We start from the raw sequence: 19,495 nt of genomic DNA, 5'->3' as shown, positions 1-19,495 counted from the left end.
GGACATGTTGGGCCGAAGGGCCTGTTTGCATGCTTATACCTCTGTGACTCTATGACTCTATCTCACCTTCCTGATTCTCCCAGATACTGATTACAGATGAGTCAGCCTCCGATTTAAATGGATGAAGGAGATATCATTATGCTGTGTTGTAAAATGCGATTGGCTGAGCAACTTGTCAGGAATTATTATTGATGTATGTTTACTGAACGTAATTGATTCTTAAACTAATATGAGGTCGGAACGATCGGTACGAAAATCTATAATTGATCTGTTATTGATGGTACACGTTAGATGCATCGGAAAGATCCTGCCGCTCGGTTCCAGAGCTATTTAGCCCTTTTGGTCATCTCCAAGCAGCTGATAGTTCTGTTTTTGTTTTAAATAAATGTTCCGTCCTTACACAGAGATATCTGCCACGTGAGTTTTATATCGTCTGTAGTTAAATACAGTATTGGTTATCTCAAATTATCCCACAGCACTCGCCTTAATTTGGAAATTTGTAATCTATTATGTGCTTATGTGAAATGCACCTCAGTCTCTTGGTTTCACCTCATGGTTTGCACCTCTGCTCTGTATGTGTTCTCTATCTAGCTTGTGGCATGTCTGCCTTGTAAGTATTTCATCGGACGAAATATAGAGAGATTCACACTGTTAACCCACGCTGCAGCGACACTGATAGTTTTTTTAAGGGGCAGTGTAAAGGAAACTATCTTCTGCCACACACTGTCCTGCATCGGCCTCTGATGAAACAGAGCCTTTGCTTTTTAGAATTACCTGAAACTCGGTCAGTGACAGACCAGTTTATGAGTGAAATCACCGAGGTTCTTCTCATTCTTCACTCGCTCTGTCTCTGGATTTTATCATAAAAAGGCAGAGATGAAGGTGTCTTTATACGGATTGGCCACTGGGTGGCGCAGTGACTCTTTCACTGAACGGCCTTGAGTTCAAACACATCCCGCACAGGACTGGGGGACAGACATGTCTGGGAAAGAGGGGAAACCGTATAATATGGAATATGGGGCGGAGTTGATGGGCTTTGGAAAACGGAATTAAGCCAAGCCAGAGATGGTTAAATTTTCATTCAATATTTATTTTAAAAATTCAGAGAATATTTTACAGCGACATTATTTTTTAAAGTTAGAAAAGTGAATTTAACGATCGAGCTTCACATTGAGAACACAACACATGCACAGGGAATCCGTCAATATTTATACATCTGTTACACACACCAGAAAGAGAAAACAGGACCTTAATAGAAAGAGGAATTAACAAATATGGATAAGGAATGAGAAAAGTTTCTTATTTATACATGATATTTAAACTATGGGGAAACTATTAACCACAATTACATTATAACAAAAAATGCCTCGTACTTTTCACTCTGAAAACTGAAATACCGTCTATGATTGTCTCAGTTACAGATTCAGAATGATAAACTGAGAGAATTTTACTGATAGAGTCACCAAGAGCAGATATTGTATTTGTGTCATACGGAGATCATAATAATCAGCTGAGGGAAATCTGCAGCATCCAAAATTCAACCCATCACTTGATCTGTAAAAGAAAGATACAATAATGAAGCAGATGTTTATGATGCAGGACATTAAAGTTAAAGTTTTTAATCAGTGGAACATTGAGAGATTTTTCAAATCCATTCTGTCAGTTTGATATGTGAGTGCATTCAATCATCTCACCTTCACCAGAGTGACCGCAGTGCTGTAGAAAATGCTCAGGAAGAACAGGACAATGAATGTGGAAGCCGTTGTCCAGATGTTACTGTTATCATCCTCATTGTCTTCAATCCAGATGCGGTCGGTGGAGTCTAGGGGACGGAGACCAGGATATGAAATTAGATTACTTTATTTATCCAGGTAATTTTATTGTTATCTTTATTTTCCCCGTTCTCCTTTTTAAACTGTTCATTTATTCTTGAACCTAATTTTCAATGTATACCTACTCTTAAGCTCAGGACACTCAGTAACCGATCTCCGTAACTATTTTCACACCTGATCTTTATTGACATTCCTTGGACAGTCCATGTCAGAAAACACTGAAGGTGTTTTCTTGAAAATCAGTTGATTTTTTGACAATTCGGAACTATCCCTGATTGAAGAGTATTATCACTGATATCGAGGAACGTTCACTGATCAATGATTGTTTTCACAGATGGTTACTGATCTGTAAACTGTGAATGTTGTTGTTTAAGAGTTGGGATGTAATTTCCGATCTGTGCTTCTTTATGGTGGAAATATTTAGTAGATCGTGAGCTTAATTCAGTTTCTCAGCGTGTTTATATGTTCATTGTACATTGGGATAATAAATCTGTGGATATCTCCATTAAAAAGTCACGTTTAAATTGTACTTTCATCATTTGCCTACCGTTTGTATTGAAGATTTTGCATTTGTGTGCGTGTGCATGAGCATCTCGTGCTCTGCATTAATCTTTGGCTCTGAGTTAATATGTGTTTATGAGTGTTAATGTGCGCGTTCATTTGCCAGTGATTGTTGATTTGTGCAGTTGTGTGTCTGCATCTGTGCGCATATTTTATTCTTTTGTCATTGTGTATATATGACTCTATTATTGTGTGAAGTCTATGAATATATATTAATGCCACTCTTAATGCGTGCACATGTGTTTATGCCTATTGCTCTGTGTTAATTTCTGTCACTCTAGTAATGTTTGTTTCCCTTTCTGTGGAGTTGCCGGCGTTGGACTGGGGTCGGCACAGTAAGTAGTCTCACAGCACCAGGTTAAAGTCCAACAGGTTTATTTGGTTGCACGAGCTTTCGGAGCGTTGCCCCATCATCAGGTGACTACTTACTGTTTCCCTTTCTGTGTGCGTCTGTTTCTCCATGTGTCTGTGTGCACGCCTGTTAACATGTCAGTGTATGTATACACGTGTTGACATTCTTTATAACGGTGCGTTGATGTATATTTGTGTTTCGATGTGTAGTAATGTGTGCTATGGTGTTCTGTTCTATGAGCATGTTTGTAATATGTGCTATGGTGTTCTGTTCTATGAGCATGTTAATGTTTGCGTCTACATGTTTGTGTGTAAATGTTTTGCTGTCTGTTCTTCTATATGCAGCCTGGTGATTTGTTTATATGTATTTCCATATATGTTTGTGAATGTGTATAACATTGTGTGTCTTTATATCTATATTCCTATCAGCGTGAACGTGTGCTAATATATGTATTTATTTGAGTCTAAGTATGTGCTTGTGTATTTATGTGGGTCTGCATGCGTGTGTATCTGTCTGTATTGTGTCTATGCATGTATGTGTTTGTGTTTGGGTCTGTACCTACTCACGTATGTGTATGTACTTGTGTGTTTCATGTGTACATGTGTGCGTTTGTACATATTTGATTATGTGTGTGTATGTTGTTGTTTTAGTGTCTGTTTGTCCAAGAGCGCGTGTCTATGTGTTCGTATGTGTGTGTGTGTGTGTATGTGTCCGTCTGTATGTGTGTGTGTGTGAGAGAGAGAGAGAGAGAGAATGGGTGTGTCCCTATGTATATTTGTGTACGGATGTGTTTGGGTATGGGTGTATTTTTGTGTGGGTGTATTTGTGTAAGTGTGTATTTCTGTTTGTGCATGTTTTGCCCATGAGTGCATTTGTGTGTGCATTCTTGTTTCTCTGCATGTGTGTTCGTCTGTGCAAGTATTGAGTGTACCTATGGTGTGTGAAAGTGTATCTGTTGTGTATTTGTGTGTTTCTGTGTCTGTATTTGAATGTGCCTGTCCCTATTTCTGTATATGTATGTGTGTGGGGGTATGTGTATGCGTTTGTGTGTGTATATTTACATGTGTCTTTCTGTATTTGTGTGCATATGTGTGAGTATGTGTATTTGTGTGTGTAGTTGTGCATTTGTGTCGATGTGTGTGTGTGTGTATGTGTGTGAGTGTGAGTGTGTGTGTGTGCGCGCTTATGTGTGTATTTATAATTGTGACAGTTTTGTGGAGTATTGTCAGTGTGTGTATTTTTTAGCTGTTGCTCCAAGTTTCACCGCAATCATTAACTGAAAATGATCCAAACAATACGTATAATGGAGCATATTTTCAATGTTTTGCTGTATGAATGTAGTTTATGTGAGTGGCACGGTGATATCAGGAGAACGAATGAAATCATTCATTGATGCATCTCGGAAACATCAGGGACAGAACAGTAAAAACCGGGGAGGATTCAATCATTTGTTTCAATTTGCATTATGGGAAATCAATGCCAGGACATGATTAACAGGAACAAGAGTGCAGAAACATTTTTAAATTATGTTGCATAAGTATATATGCATCACATTGATTAGGATAATGATACTTCAAACTCTGCAGCAAATAAACCAGAAGCTAATTTGTACTGTTGGCAACTGGGTTCTTCTAGTAGAGAGCTGGTCCCTTCCAAACACGTTACTTGCGAAGAGGGAGGGAGTGAGCTCATAATTTCCCTCTCTCTACCCGGTGAAGCAATGTGCCTGATGGTTCTAACCGTTGACGAGGTGGTGGTGAGTGGATTAAATAATGACATTCCTCCTCTTTTCATTGAGGAAGTGATGGTACATGGGTTAGCTACGGCTCTCCCCTCTCTTTGTTGGGTGAGTAGGAATCCGGTATGTTCACAATTTCACTCTCCCTCTCTCTGATGGGGGGATTGTTGCTCCATGTTTCTGTGTGACCCTCACTCCAGTTCCCAGTGGGTGTGGTGCAGCAGCTTAAAGCTGACATCAATGGTAAAGGCATGGACAACGAGAGAAGCAGGAACACCGAGATGTAAATTGTGTTTGTTTGTCAGAAATGTTGAAATTGTCAGATTTCTCCTCAGTGGGAGGAAAGTCGGTGAAGATATTTTGCAGAATACTGCAATGAATGTGCTCTACTCTGTCTCTAACCCAGGGTGTATCTGAGCTGGGTGCATTGGTTCAACAAGGCTTGAGCCCGAGACGTGAAAATACCTGACTCAAACCAAAGATACATAGTGGAAGTAAAATTGAAAACCAATCAATTAAGCAATTGGGTATTTCATTTATCGTTGGAGGAAAACGATTTTATTCTTTTTATTGAAGTTTTTAATGTAACCGAGTGATTCTCATTGACATGAATTAACGGTGTCCATCAGTGCAAGGGAAATGTTCACAAAACTGGGTTTACCGCTGGATTTGTCAACTGTTCTGTTGATGATCTTCAAGGGGATGGCTTCATGTCCCACCACACAGGAGTAAGAAGCGCCGCTGGACCATTCCTCTGCTGCAATGGATAACAGGCTGTACATGAAGAAGGAGCTATTCCCGCTCTCCGCGACCACCTCGGTGTTCTTATAGTTCCCAGGATTCACCGGCTTGTCGTTGACGGTCCACTTGACGAAGATCTCTCGAGGGGAGAAACGTCTCACTAAGCAGCTGAGGGAGACGAATCTCTGAGCGGAGACTTCTTCTGCCGAGGGCAAGAGGACAGAGACGAACGGTTCCCGCGGATTTGGATCTGCAGAAAATGTACAATAGATGTCAATAAACTGGAGAATTCTGGAGAGAATGTAACCACTGGCTCGATATCAGAAAAATGTGCTTCGTTTCGATTTTAAATGTTTCCATTTTTGACTTCCAGTTTGGAGCAGAGGTGAACACAATTATTTTCTCAAATAACTCAGGTGGCTGGACTGGGAAGTTTCAGAAATTTTACAGCACAGAATCAGGCTATTCGGCCCAACTGATCGGCTTTATTTTTGGTTTTCTGGTTTTTATGCTCCACATCAGGCTCCTCCCTCGTTATTCGATCTAAACCCAATAACATCGCCTTCAGTTCACTTTTCATTCATCAACACATCAAATTTCCCCGTAAAAATATCTACACCTCCCAGTTTTTAGTTAGTAGAGTTTCCACTCAGGGGACACCATTAATGCACTGAATACTGAATATTGACCAGTACACTGACACTGGAAATAGACACAGTGACGCATTTATTGCTTCAATCTCTCAGCTCACCTGTTTCCTTGTGGATGGATTTTCTTAAAGGAGTCGGCAGATCCTGATGGCTCACCACGCAGTCAAACACAGCCGCACTCAGCCAGGCTTGTGTCGAGATGTTTAAGTTGCTGACCACGCTGTCAGGATCCGCTCCTGGCTTTTCGGCAATCTCTGATTTCAAATACTTCCTGTCTCGGATCCAGGACACATTGACTCCATAGGGAGCATGAGAAATGATGCAGGTTAAGGTCACGGTCGCCTCCAATAAGACCTGTTCTATTGGCGGGGGCTGTATCGTCACTGTGGTATCAGGGCACTGGGGAGTATCTGTGAATGAAAAATGAAAATCAACCCTAGTTCCCTCTTCAGAAGCAGGACAGCAGTCTTCAGCCTGAAGGAGACGAAGTTGCCTTCGATATATCAACCACTAACTATCACCTTTCAGCCTCTATGGAGGATGGAAAACCAGCCTGCTCTGTGAAATTATTCTCTTTTTGTTCAAGTATTTTAGCAGCGGTATCATTCTCATGAATCAACATTGCAGTATTCCCCAATAAATATACCATTCCTGAACTCAGGAACCAAGTACTGGCAGTTAGTTTATAAGTAGGGTGGATACACTTCCCAATATTTTACCCCTATGCTGTGACCTGTGAAACAGTCCGACACCGACTGTCTCTCCAAATCTTACCAGCTGTCTCAGGAAAAAGCTGACATCAAGACCACCTCGCTTACTCTGTTACTTTAAAATGGAAGGGAACACTATTTCAAGGGGAGGCAGTGGCATGGTGGTGTTGCCAATGGTCTTGTAACCCAGGGCACGACTCTGGGGACACAGATTCGAATCTCACCACTGCAGATGGTGAAATTTGAATTTAGTAAAAATCTGTCATTAAAAGTCAAATGATCATCATGAAGCCGTTGTTGTAAAAACCCACCTGGTTCACGAATGCCGTTTAGAAAAGTAAATCTGTTGTCTTTATCTGGCCTGGCATGCATGTGACTCCAGATCCACAGTAACGTGGTTGACACTTAAGTGGCCTCCGGGATGGGCCACAAATGCACATCTCATGAAGGAATAACAAAAATTGATGTTGTGATGAAGTTCTGAATGTGGCACTGTCCCAATGCAGCAAACTACATGACAATAACTTAGAAGTTGTTCTATGCTTTGTATTAACTTTAATAGATCCCTAATTTCGATTAACAGCGGAATAATTTTTTTCTCGGTTTGAGTCTCTTACCCAGAGATCCGCTGATGTTCTGACTCTGAGTGAATCCTTGATGAGTGACCTGGCAGGTGTAGACCGCTTTGCTGAACCATTCCTGAGCGGAGACTGTCAACCGACTGCTGGCCGAGAAGTTCCCATTCACTTCACAGGCGGGAGAGGTGACAATTCCTGAATTCATGGGTTGTCCATTCTTCAGCCACTCCACCGTCATTGACTTTGGCTGGAAATCAATGATTGAACAGACGATGGTTGCAAATTTTCTGCTGCTGATTTCTTCACTGGAACTCACGGTGAGGATAACGGTTGGGGTGATAACGATTGGGCCTTCAACAAACAAATGTTCAGACGTTACTTGAAGATTCAATTGACATCAATTAAAATTAGTTCTTTTATTTTAGCACCATAGCTGCCGATTTGAGAATTATATCCATGGTTTGGTTGAATTGGCAGGGAAATAGCGAATGGAATTCAACCGTCAAAAGTGCCATACAATGCATTTGGGGAGGGAAAACAAAGCAAGGCAATAAACTGGAATGTTCAGAGGGATTGAGGAAATGCAAGACCTTAGAGTGCATGTCCACAGGTCCTGGTAGATGGTAGGGCAGCTGGAAAAGTTGATCAAGAAAGCATATCGGATTAGTTCCTCTATTATGTGAGATATTGAATACAAAAACAGTGATGCAATGATGGAGCTGCTTAAAACCGAGTTAGGCCACGTTTGGAGTTTGCTGTACAGTTCTGGTCACCACATTGCAGGAATAGCGTAATGACTCTGGAGAGAGATGAGGTTTACAAGAATGTTGCCAGGGACTGAAAATTCCCGCCATGAGGCGAGATTGGATAGACAGGGTTTGTTGTCTTTAGGAAAAGAGGAGGCTGAGGCGTGACATAATTGTGGTTCACAAAATAATAAGGGACGTAGGCAGAAATAATTCATTCCCCAAGTGGAGGGCTCAATTACCAGGGAGCATGGTCATTTAAAAGGCATCTGGGTCTACATCTCAAGTGCTTTAAGCTGCAATGCTACGGAGCAAGGGCTGGAAAATAGGCTTACTTTGTCAGGCTAGTTTATTTGTTCTCCCTTTTGGCCAGCACAGACATGATGGGCTAAATGGCCTCATTCTGCACAGTAACATTTCTGTTGTTCTTTGGTTCTGAGCAACTTTTCAGTCAGTAGGCACTTACCTGGATTTTGCATAATTCAATTTTTCAGAGTGCTACAGATCAGTTATAACTAAAGCCTTATACAGTTCAATCAGAGCGTTCCTGTCTTGCCCAAGTTCCACAACACTTACATTGCATTCCAATGCTCTTGACTGAGTCGCGGTGTCGAACCTCACACTTGATTTTGCTGCACTCTCCCTCTGACTGGGTGATGGTTAACTGGCTGCTCAAGGTGTAAGTTCCCTTTGCGTTTCTCACTGATGGATAAGTCTTAAATCCAGTGTCGATCAGCTGCCCATTTTTCTTCCAGGTCAGTTTGGAGACATCTGGAGAGTAGTCCATCGCCAAACAGCCGTAGATGATGGAGCCAGCGGAGTTGTGTTGCTGACAGGAAGAGACGAGGCTGTAGAGAGTGGGCGGAGACGGTGTCGCTGGGAAAGAATAGTCGATTAAACAAGTTAGGCTATTACCTGCGTTTATTAATTAATCAAACATATTTATACAAGTATGTTTCTATATTAGGTATAGCTCTTGGGGCTAAAGGGATCAGTGGATATGGGTAGTAGGCGGGGTCAGGATATTATTGAGCCATGATCAAAGTGAATGGTGGAGCAGGGTCAAAGGGCCGAATGGCCTCCTCCTGCTTCTATTTTCTATGTTTCAACGTCACGATTTGACTAGAATTATGAACTTAAGTTAATATTTCCCGATTAAAACCTACGCACACCTTTGAGCTGCTGTTACTCCTATCAGTTGGGAATCGCCATTTTTGTAGAAACTCACATCACTGTCACCACCTCTATCAGATTGGAAAGACAAAAACATTTTGAGGTCATCGTAATGACATACCATTCATTGGATTAACAGAGAAGAGTAAAGACTTTCTCCATTATTTCAGGCACTACCTATTTCTCAAACAACAGCACGTTGTGATGAAGAAGTTGTCTCTTCATTCATATCAGCCACTCACCTGATGAAAGAGCTCCAAAAGTTCGCAATTCCAAATCATCCTGTTGTACTTTAACCTGGTGTTGTGAGACTCCTTACTGTGCCCACCCCAACCTAGCGTCGGCATCTCCACATTGTAATTTTTGGATATTGCCTGTGTTCAAACTGACTGAAGCCCCTTCCTCTCTCCAACTCTCACTCCACAAAACGAAGATTAGTGACTTTCGTTCAGAAATACCTTCGGAATGAATACTTACTGAATGACCAGGAAACTGGAAATGTGATTACAAATTCAAATAATTGCAACATTGACTAATTTAAGGGTCATACATTAATAGCAAGAGTTGACCATTCGGACCCTGAAGTCTCCTCCATAGTTCACTGAGATTACAGATGATCTGGTTGTGGTGCTCGCTCTATTTTGCACCTCCTCACTCCGTCCGTCGATCACCCACTCTCTGCCCATTTTCCCTGGCTCTCTGCCCTTTCCCCTGGCTCTCTGCCATTCCCTGTGGCTCCTTTCCCCTTTCACCCGGCTCTCTACACTTCCACCTGGCTCTCGACACTTCCCTCCAGCTCTGTGCCCTCTCCCCCGGCTCTCTGCCCTTTCCCTCAGCACCCTACCCTTTCCCCCGGCTCTCTGCCCGGTGTCCCTGCTCACTATTCTCTTTCCCCTTTCCCCTGGCTCTCTGTCCTTTCCCCCGGCTCTCTGCCCTTCCCCCCTGACTCTCTGTCTTTCCCCCTGACTCTCTGCCCTTTCCCCAGGGCTCTTTTGCACTTTTCGTCGGCTCTCTGTCCTTTCCCCGGCCTCCCTGCCCTTTATCCTGGCTCTCTCCTCTTTCCCTGATCTCCCTGCCATTTCCTCCATCTCGCTGCCTTTTCTCCTGTTTCTCTGCCCTTTCACCTGGCTCCCTGCCCTTTCCATTGGCGCTCTTTCCCATTTCTCCTGGCTCTCTGCCCTTTCTCCTGGCTCTCTGCCCTTTCCCCCGGCTCTCGGCCCTTTCCCCAGACTCTGTGCCCTCCCCCCCCCCCCGCCCGCCCCAGCTCTCTGCCCTTTACCACGCCTCCTGTTCTCCCCGGCTCTTTCCCATTGTCCTTGGCCCTGAGCCCCCAGGGATTCCCCCCAGCTCTCCACATTCCCAGGGCAGCTCCCACATTTGAACACCAAACTGCCGCTTGAGATCTTTCTTCTCTCTCGTTACAGACCTCCACACACAGGTTTAGCGAGTGTGAGTGAGAGAATGTGAGTGCGTGAGGGTGAGTGATTGAAGGAGTGAAAGTGGATGAGTGATGGTGTGTGAGTGATGGAAGGTGGGTAAGTGAGGGTGAGTGATTGAGTGTGAGTGAGTAAGTGTGGGTGAGGGTGAGAGAACGTGAGTAAATGAGGGTGTGTGAGAGAGGGTGGGTGAGTGAAGGTGGCTGAATGTGTGAGTGAAGGTGGGTGAGTGAGTATCGGTAAGAGAGAATGAATGAATGAGGGTGAGCGAGTGAGGATGCGTGAAGGTTAGTGAAGGTGGGTGAGTGAGAGCGAGTGAATGAGGGTGAGGAGTGAATGTGACTTAGTAAGTGAGGGTGAGAGAGTGAGTGAGTCAGGGTGTGTTATTGAGGGTGGTGTGAGAGTGTGTGAGGGAGAATAAATGCGGATGGGTGGATGAGTGAAGGTGAGTGAGTGAAGGTGTTTGAGTGAGGATGAGTGATTGAGGATCTGTGAGTTAGGGTGGGTGACCTTGAGTGATGGTGAATATGTGAGGGTGTGTGAGTGAATGTAGGTGCGTGAGTCTCAGTGAGTTTGAATGGGTCAGGTGGCATACGTGAGAGAGAGAGGGTGATTGAGCTTGAGTGTGTGGGGGTGAGTCTGGGTAAGCGAGGGTGGGTAAGTGGGGAGAGTGAGTGAGGGCGAGTGAGAGGGAGTGAGACTGGATAAGTGAGGGAGGGTAAATGCGGTGAGTGAGTGAGAGTGATTGAGACAGGATGAGTGAAGGTGGGTAAGTGGGGTGAGTGAGGGTGAGTGAGAGTGAGTGAGACTGGATAAGTGAGGGTGGGTAAGTAGCGTGAGTGAGTGAGAGTGAGTGAGACTGGGTAAGTGAGGGTGGGTAAGTAGGGTGAGTGAGTGAGAGTGAGTGAGACTGGGTGAGTGAGGGTGGGTTAGTGGGATGAGTGAATGAAGGTGACTATGAGTGTTGGTGAGTGACTGAGGCTCTGAGTGAGTGACTGAGGGTTAGTGAGTGAGGTTGAGTGAGTGATGGCGCGTGAGTGTGGGTGACTGAGTGACAGTGAGTGAATGGGGATGAGTGAGTGAGGATGTGTGAGGGTGAGTGGGTGTGAGTGAGTGAGTGCTGGTGAGTGAATGAGGGTGTGAGTGTGAGTGAATGAGGGTGAGTGAGTGAATGCGAGTGAGTAAGTGGGGGGGCGGGTGGATGGTGGCACGGTGGCACAGTGATTAGCGCTGCTGCCTCAGAGTTGGATTCCCGACTTGGGTCACTGTCTGTGTGGAGTTTGCAAGTTCCCCCCATGTCTATTTGGGTTTCATTCGGGTGCTCCTGTTTCCTCCCACAGTCCAAAGATGTGCGGGTTCGGTGGATTAGCCGTGCTAAATTGCCCCTTAGTGTCAGGGTGACTAGTTAGGGTAAATACATGTGGTTATGGGGATCGGGATTGCTGTTGGTGCAGACTCGATGGGCTGAATGGCCTCCTTCTGTACTGTAGGATCCTATGATTCTATTCTATGATGTCAAGGACAGACACTCTGACGTATGTGAGATGGAAAGTGTGTGAGAGGGTGTTTGGGTGTGTGTGTGTGAGAGAGAGAGAGAGTGAATGTGTGGGAGGGTGCCTGTGTGTGATAGACTACGTTTGCACGTGTGTAAGACAGTTGGCTGTGCGTGCAAGAGGGGAGAGTGTGTGTGCGAGAAAGGGTGTGTGAGATAATGTGTGTGTGTGAGAGAGCATGTGTTTGAAGAGTTATTCTTTGTGTGTGATAGTGTGTCTCACCTTGAAAGTGTGTGTGTGGAGGAGCGGGGAGAATGTGTGTGGGGAGTCTGTATGAGAGAGTACTTCTGTGTGTGATTGAGTGTGTGTTTATGTGAAAAGAAGTGTGTCTATATGAGATACAGGGTGTCTGTGAAAGAGAGTGCGTGTGCTTGAGAAGGAGGGTCTGTGTGTGGGAGAGAGTGTTGTGTTCATGTGAAAGACAGTGTGTGCGAGAGGGAGTGCCTATTTGAAAGCAAAATAGTAGGTTCATGAGTGTGTGAAAGTGTGCATGGGATTGCGTGTGAGTGAGAAAGATGTGTACAATGTGTGTGGGTGATAGAAGCAATATTTTTGAGTGTGTGTGTGTGTGTGTGAGCGTGTGTGTCTGTGACAGAGAGAAAGAGTTTTTGTTTGTGAGAGAGAGACGTTGTGTGTGGTTTATGTGGGTGAGAGTGTGTCAGACACATGAGTGCTTTTGCACGTGTGTGAGACAGTGGTCTGTGTGTGCAAGAGGAGAGAGTGTGCGTAGAGAAAGGATATGTGATATCGCGAATGTGTGTGTGTGAGAGAGAGAGTGTGTGTTTGAAGAGATATTCTTTATGTGTGTGAGAGTGTCTCTGTTCTTCAAAGTGTGTGTGTGTGTGTATGTGTGTGTGTGCGTGTGTGGAGGGGCGGGGAGAGTGTGAGCGAGAAAAAGTGTGAAAATTAGACAGAGTGGATGTGTGAGTGTGTGTGAGTGAAATAACGATTGAGAGAAAACGTGTCTGTGATAGGTGGAGTGTTTCAGAGAGATACATTGTGTATACATGTGTGTTCGTGTGTGAGAGACGGAGAGACTGTGGGCGTGTGAGAGAGAGAGTCTTTGTGAGAGACAGTGTTTGAGAGCAAGATTGTGCGTATGTGAGATAATGTGTAAGGGAGTAAGCGTGTGAAAGAGAGAGAAATATGTGCCTGCGTGAGAGAATGCGTGTGGAAGTGTTCGTATGAGAGAAGGAGCATGTGAATGAGTTGTGAGACGAAGTGAGAGTACGGGAATGTGGGAGGGATAGTGCATGTGTGCGTGTGTGTGTGTGCGTGTGTGTGTGTGTGTTTCCTGGCCCCAACACAGTGACCACGCGCACAGAAACAGAACAGACATAAACGGTGCAACAATCGAGTGCCCAGCAGATAGATCTGTTCAATCTGTCAATTTCATTCAAACTGTTGGATTCTAATTGATCAATGGCCAACTTACAACAACAGAAAATTAATAACCTATTTTAAATTAAACTGATATTCATTTCAAAACACCTTTCGACTGTTAATTATTCCTCTGTCTCACTTCTCGAAAACTATGTAAAAATGTAATTTCGCCGAAAATGAGCAATCAAAAATAACAGATTCAGGACAGTTCAATGTCCCTAACAGAGATGCGGTGACACAGCAAGAAGTAACCAAATCAAGAAACATTTAGATTGAAAATCATTACCTGATTAGATCTAATTTCTTAATTAAATGTACTCAACAAATTAATCAAAGCAAAGCACTTTATCGAGTGAGCACAGCTGAGTAAAGTAATGTTTTGTTTCTGAATACATTTCCGATACAATTGAATATTCTCTAAAACGGATTGTATTTTGCACGCCTGTACAATATTCAAGGTAGTTTGTTTTGAATTAATCAGCAGCATTATTATATTTTAAGTTATTGTTAATTACTAGTTAGTTCTCCTGTCAGCTCATTTGTACTCTGTAATAAAATGGGTTTTCAATCATTCAAAATGTGCTTCTGCCTCCAACATTGTTAAATAATTAGGTTACAATTAAATCTTAGACAATGTTAAATATAATTTCAAATTACTGAACAGAAACATTCAGACATCTGTCATTCATTTACTTAAATCTAATCACATTGTAAGATTTTACTTTTTCACTTTTACTACAAGTGTCTTATTATAACCTGCAAAAGTGTTAAAATTGCATACTGCTGAATATGTATAGACTGTAACGGCCTGGCAGTTTGAAGTCAATAATACTGCTTCCAAGATTTAGTAATTTAGAACATCCATATAACTTAATTACTGAACACATTGTTTAATTAAAGAAGATCTGAATTAAACAGTGCAAACACAAAGAGGACAATTGATTCTAATCCTCTGTAACACTAAAACATGATGCAGAATGTAAGTCCAGACTTTTTCTTCATTATAATATTTAATATGAATTAAACATAAGGTTCAGATAGAATCAATTCTTCTATTCTGTCATTTATTCTTCCCATAATTCTATCCTGTGTTCAGCAGTAATGGGAGACATGATGTTATTATCAAGTGCAGAGATAAGATTATTTTTATAGTATTTATAATAGTATAATATTTTTATTTAAATTAATCTTTTTGAATTTCAAGCATTAACTTGTCCATCTCTAGCCAGTTTCTGTTGACACTTTACTACAATTCAAACACAATTATGTGAACAATGTGAACAATTGCATGAGTGTCAGCGAATTCCACCTGTCAGAAAACTCTGTTCGCTCTGTCAAATTTATTCAAACTGTTTGATTCTAATTGATCTAAGGTCAAATTACAACTGCAAAAAAGTCAATAAAAAATTTAAATTAACCTGATGTTCATTTCAAAACTCCCTTCGCCTTTTAACTATCTCTCCCTGTCTGTCTCAAATCATGAAAACTGGGCAAAAATGTATTTTTTCTGAAAATGAGCACCTCAAATATAACAGATTCAGGGTAGTGTAATCTCCCTAACAGAGATACAGTGTCTCTGTAAGAATTGTAATTCATGATTTATTTTAATATGTAAGCATCAGTTAACTTGAATAAAAGCCCAAACATCTAATTATTTTATTTTTCCGAAACCTTTTTCCTTTATCCCTGCAAGAATTTTCAAACGCAGTTTTATTTTCATTTAGCCAGAAAACGTGTAACCGCTCAGTTTCACAGAGTTGAAACAATACAGAAACAATTGAGAAACACCAAACCATTTCACAAATTTTGAGATGAGATTAGTAATTAATTATCTCGGTATCCAATTACAAATTACTTGGAAGGAATAATCTGATTGCGACTGCACAGAAAGAAAATGTAATAATCGGATACATAAATTGCCAAAAAGCAATGTCTTATTCTGCAAAACTCGTATTCCAGTGAATGCGAACTTAATCTGGGATATAACGACTAATGCAAAGTATCTTGTTGAATTGAGCGCTGCTATGGAAACAGCACGTTATCATTGAAATAGTTTCTGGAATTATCACAAAATATTTCCAGCCCAGAAACTTTTCTGGTCATTTTAATTGAACAGAACTATTAGAGGTGATTAGTGAATAATGATATTAACATAAAAAAATCTTTGGTGAATATGGAGTTATATTGCCGATCAATAATTGTTTGATTTATCTTAATTTCATGATCAAATTGGTTAATGAGAAGTTTGTGATTGCAGCAATGACTTAGTGTCCAAGTGAACTTTGTAAGTCATGATTTATTTTAATATTTAAACATTAGTTAAAATTTATAAAAATGTTGTGATATCTTGATTTCATTTTTTTCCAAAACCTGCCTGTTTTCTACTACAAGGACTTTCAAACTCAGAGATTCTTTGCATTCAACCAGAAAACGTGTAACCGCTCAGTGCCGCCGAGTTTAAACAATGCAGAAACAATGCGGAAACACCAAATCACTTCGCAAATTTTAAACTATCATAGTGGCCGAACCACAGAATCTCCTGAACATAAACACTCCAAAGCACATCACTGAGGGAATTATTCCGCTTCATGAAGAAGCAGCTCAATTATTCATTCAACATAATAAAATGTAACATTGCAAGAAAATCTCAATATCGAATCCAGCAAAACAGCTCGTCACCAAATCTATGAATTATTAAACAAAACAGAAATCTGGAATAATAGCAATAGCATTGTGAAGAGATAGAATATATCCAACACATTAATATGGAAACTTTACCACATTTTATTCATATTGGATCATATTTCAAACATATTTAAACATTTGGATGGTAAAAGCTGCAGCAATCACTGAGATTTAACATTGCAGGTTAACCAAATAGTGAATGCAGTGGCAAACTATATTCTGAACAAACTGCGTAAACTGTGATTTAGTTTAACCTGCAATTATCAATTATGATTTTCAAAAATGCCAATGGAATAAAGCCTGCCTGATTTCAACATATAATCATGCGTCAAGCAGTTTCAGACGCGAAGACTGTTTGTATTCAATCACAAAGTGTGTAACAGCTCAGTGTCACCGAGATTAAATAATGCAGAATCGCCAAACCATTTCAAAAATTTTACTTATTCAAAGTCACCCAGACCCACAATCTCCTCAACAGAAAAAAATATATATCACTGAACCCCGCATAATGCAGAAGCAGCTCAATTCTACAAACGCTTTCAATAGAATCAAATGTAACATTGACAGCAAATCTCAAATTTAAATCCAGCCAATCCGCTCATCACCAAACTAATGAATGATTAAATTAACAGAAATATGTCAGAACCACACCGGCATTGCGAGTAAGCGGAATATGATCACTCAATTAATACAGAATCTTTAACACATTTTTAAAATATTGGGTTAGATTTCAAATGCGTGTGCAGCAGATGGTACAACCCGCAGCCACTAGATGTCACCGAGTTTATACACTGCAGAAACGTCGAACTGTTTAACAGAAGTTAGACAGTATCTTTTAAAGTAACCCAGCCACACAATGTCCTCAGCAGATAAAGACCAAAATACAACAACCAAGGATTGAATCCCTCAGCATCGCCTTGTCAATTAACAGTATAATTTTATAACCCCCATTTTCAGCAGAATCACATGAAACATTGTTCAGATTTTTAGTACAGAATCCGCCAAACCACATTTCAGTGAACGAATGAATTAATAAAATCGATAAAAAATATAAAACAAAAGCTCAAGTAAAACAGTTACTAAATAATTGCATGGTTCTTACCTGCAGTCACCGTCACCATGGTCCCTTGTCCCCAGTAGTCAAAGTAGTCACAGTGTCACATTCGCTTGGCTGGATCATACAATAACTGGCCCTGCAAAAAATAGACAGAAAAGCCGCCATTATTTTAAATATTCACAAACCTGAGGAAAAGCAAAGTCAATTAATATTCATGAGATTATTATTGTAATTGTGGATACCGTTCGCTCTACATAAATAACCCTTATGTTTTGTATTTCACCGGGTATAACATGAACATGTTATTGAAAACACCAAATGATAATTGAATAGTTATCATAAATTTTCCATTTGATTCTCGCCGTTTGTACAGAGCTGGACATAAATAATACAGCACTGCAAATAATTTTGGATTGCAAAACAGAGCACTGACCCAGTCTGGGTCAATTAGTGCTGAGGGTTTTTGTATAGACAGTAACTGTTGTGCCACCCAGTTATCACAGTGAGACACAGCATGACAAATACTGAGTCTGACTGCTAACTGTAAAATACAGAGATTTAATTTCACTGCTCTCTCAAAAATCTGATTCTGCCTCTTCTAAGAGCGAATGAGAGAGATATTGTAGCTTGTCCAAGTCATTATATTTACAAAGGGTATCGGAATGCTTTTAAACCCTCTATGTAGATTTAGCATATCGTTCAACACAGATTTTACGGGAAGATTTTTATACCTTTTCACAAACTAATATTGCTTCTGCGCATTATTTCATTGAAGCCTCTTTTACTTTGAAAATCCTGCTGTGGTGCTGATCACCAATTTGAGCGATCTCTTTCCATGAGGTTTTTGTATGAGGATGTCGCTGTGCTCAGCACTGTGACCCACTGCTGTATCACAGTGACAGACCATCGCACAAAAACTGCACTTACTTTCTGTTCAGTACTGCCGCTCAATATTCACTTCAAATAGACCATTATTCGTGATGTAATTTACACTTCATGCAACAGTTTACAAAACACAATCTAAAAACATCTCCTCCAAGTATCAGAAATATTAAAACGAGCATTATATCCAGGTGTGTAATTGCTGAAACTGTTAACAGTAAATATAAACAGAGTGAAAAGCTCAGCCCGTTATGTCTGTGTGTTTTCTTGGTTTAATGTTTAATTTTCACTAAGTTGGGTTTGTCAGAAGCAGTTTGTGTTTTGCTTCTGATCACTGTCGTTAGTGTTATATTTAAAACAGATACTGACCTTCAGGTTATGATGAAAGTTGCTGAATTCCCTCTCGAGCTGTTCTTGTTCGGGTCCATCCCTGGTTCCTCTCGCTGTGGTCTCTTGCACAGTAATAGATGGCGGTGTCTTCGGTCTTCAGCCTTGTCATCTCCAAAGAGAAGATGTTGGTTGAAGTGTCTTTAGACGCACTAAATCGATCCTTAATTGCTGGGGCGTAGTTGTTGCTGGATGAACTATAGTAGTAAACCAGCCACTCCAACCCCTGTCCTGGAACCTGTCGGATCCAGTGCATGTAAGCGCTGCTAAGAGCGAAGCCGCTGGTTTTACAGGTCAGTGTCAGGGAGCCTCCGGGACGCCCGGTCTCTGCCTCTGGCTGAGTCAACACAACCTCCGACTGGACACCTGTAAAAATAGATTAAAAAAAACCCTAGAATTAATCCTGGTGTAATGGTTTTTGACTCTGGAATATTACAGAGATGGACTAAAACTGAGACAGTAACTGTGGGAGACTTAGACAATGAAAAATAACTACTCACCAGAAAAGAAAGTCAGCAACAAACTGAGAGAAATCGCCGACCTCATCCTTCTGGTAAATTGGGGGAAATGGTTGTGTCAGGAACTCAGTGAACAAACCAGCTCCCGGACTGTTGGATTCCGGTCCGGTGAGCGGTATTTAAATACCCGGCAGAAGGGGGCGGCTTTCCAGGCGCCGCCTGTTGATTCCCTGCTGGAGGCGGCGACAGGATCCAGGTCCCACCTTCCACACCCCAACAGAATGGAGTCCCAGATTTACAATAGGTTAATATTAAAATGGACATTTTGTCTGTGTCGGGATATTTGTTTGGCTGAATATGTCCATTGTATTGTCTCCATTATTTCTGATGGTGATATTGCAGTTCATCATTTCTTTATTTAAAATAACTAATACCATTGTAAATATGGTGATTTTATTACCACGCCCCCAAGATGAACACAAATCTAAAAATGATGAAATAACATTTTTGGAAAATAAAGAGACCGTCAGTCTGTGTTGAAACAATTCCGGGTCTCTGTCACATTACAATAAT

The 19,495-nt window shown here is 41.5% G+C and overlaps 1 pseudogene across 1 annotated transcript; it reads right to left on the bottom strand.

Annotated features, from left to right (window-relative positions):
• Positions 1-1,071: 1,071 nt before the first annotated feature.
• On the bottom strand, positions 1,072-19,069 carry LOC144480976 (Ig heavy chain C region, membrane-bound form-like; annotated as a pseudogene). Its single transcript, XR_013495729.1, has 9 exons — positions 18,965-19,069; positions 18,522-18,830; positions 17,241-17,309; positions 8,485-8,784; positions 7,202-7,513; positions 5,976-6,284; positions 5,145-5,474; positions 1,695-1,822; positions 1,072-1,554 (listed from the first exon to the last, which is right to left on the bottom strand). The product of XR_013495729.1 is annotated as an Ig heavy chain C region, membrane-bound form-like (transcript).
• Between the last annotated feature and the right edge of the window lie 426 nt (positions 19,070-19,495).

The sequence above is a fragment of the Mustelus asterias genome, chromosome 30 (assembly GCF_964213995.1).
Source record: "Mustelus asterias chromosome 30, sMusAst1.hap1.1, whole genome shotgun sequence".
Classification (NCBI taxonomy): Eukaryota; Metazoa; Chordata; class Chondrichthyes; order Carcharhiniformes; family Triakidae; genus Mustelus; species Mustelus asterias.
Note: the sequence above shows the minus strand (reverse complement) of the source record. Positions and strands in the feature narration are given on the sequence as shown.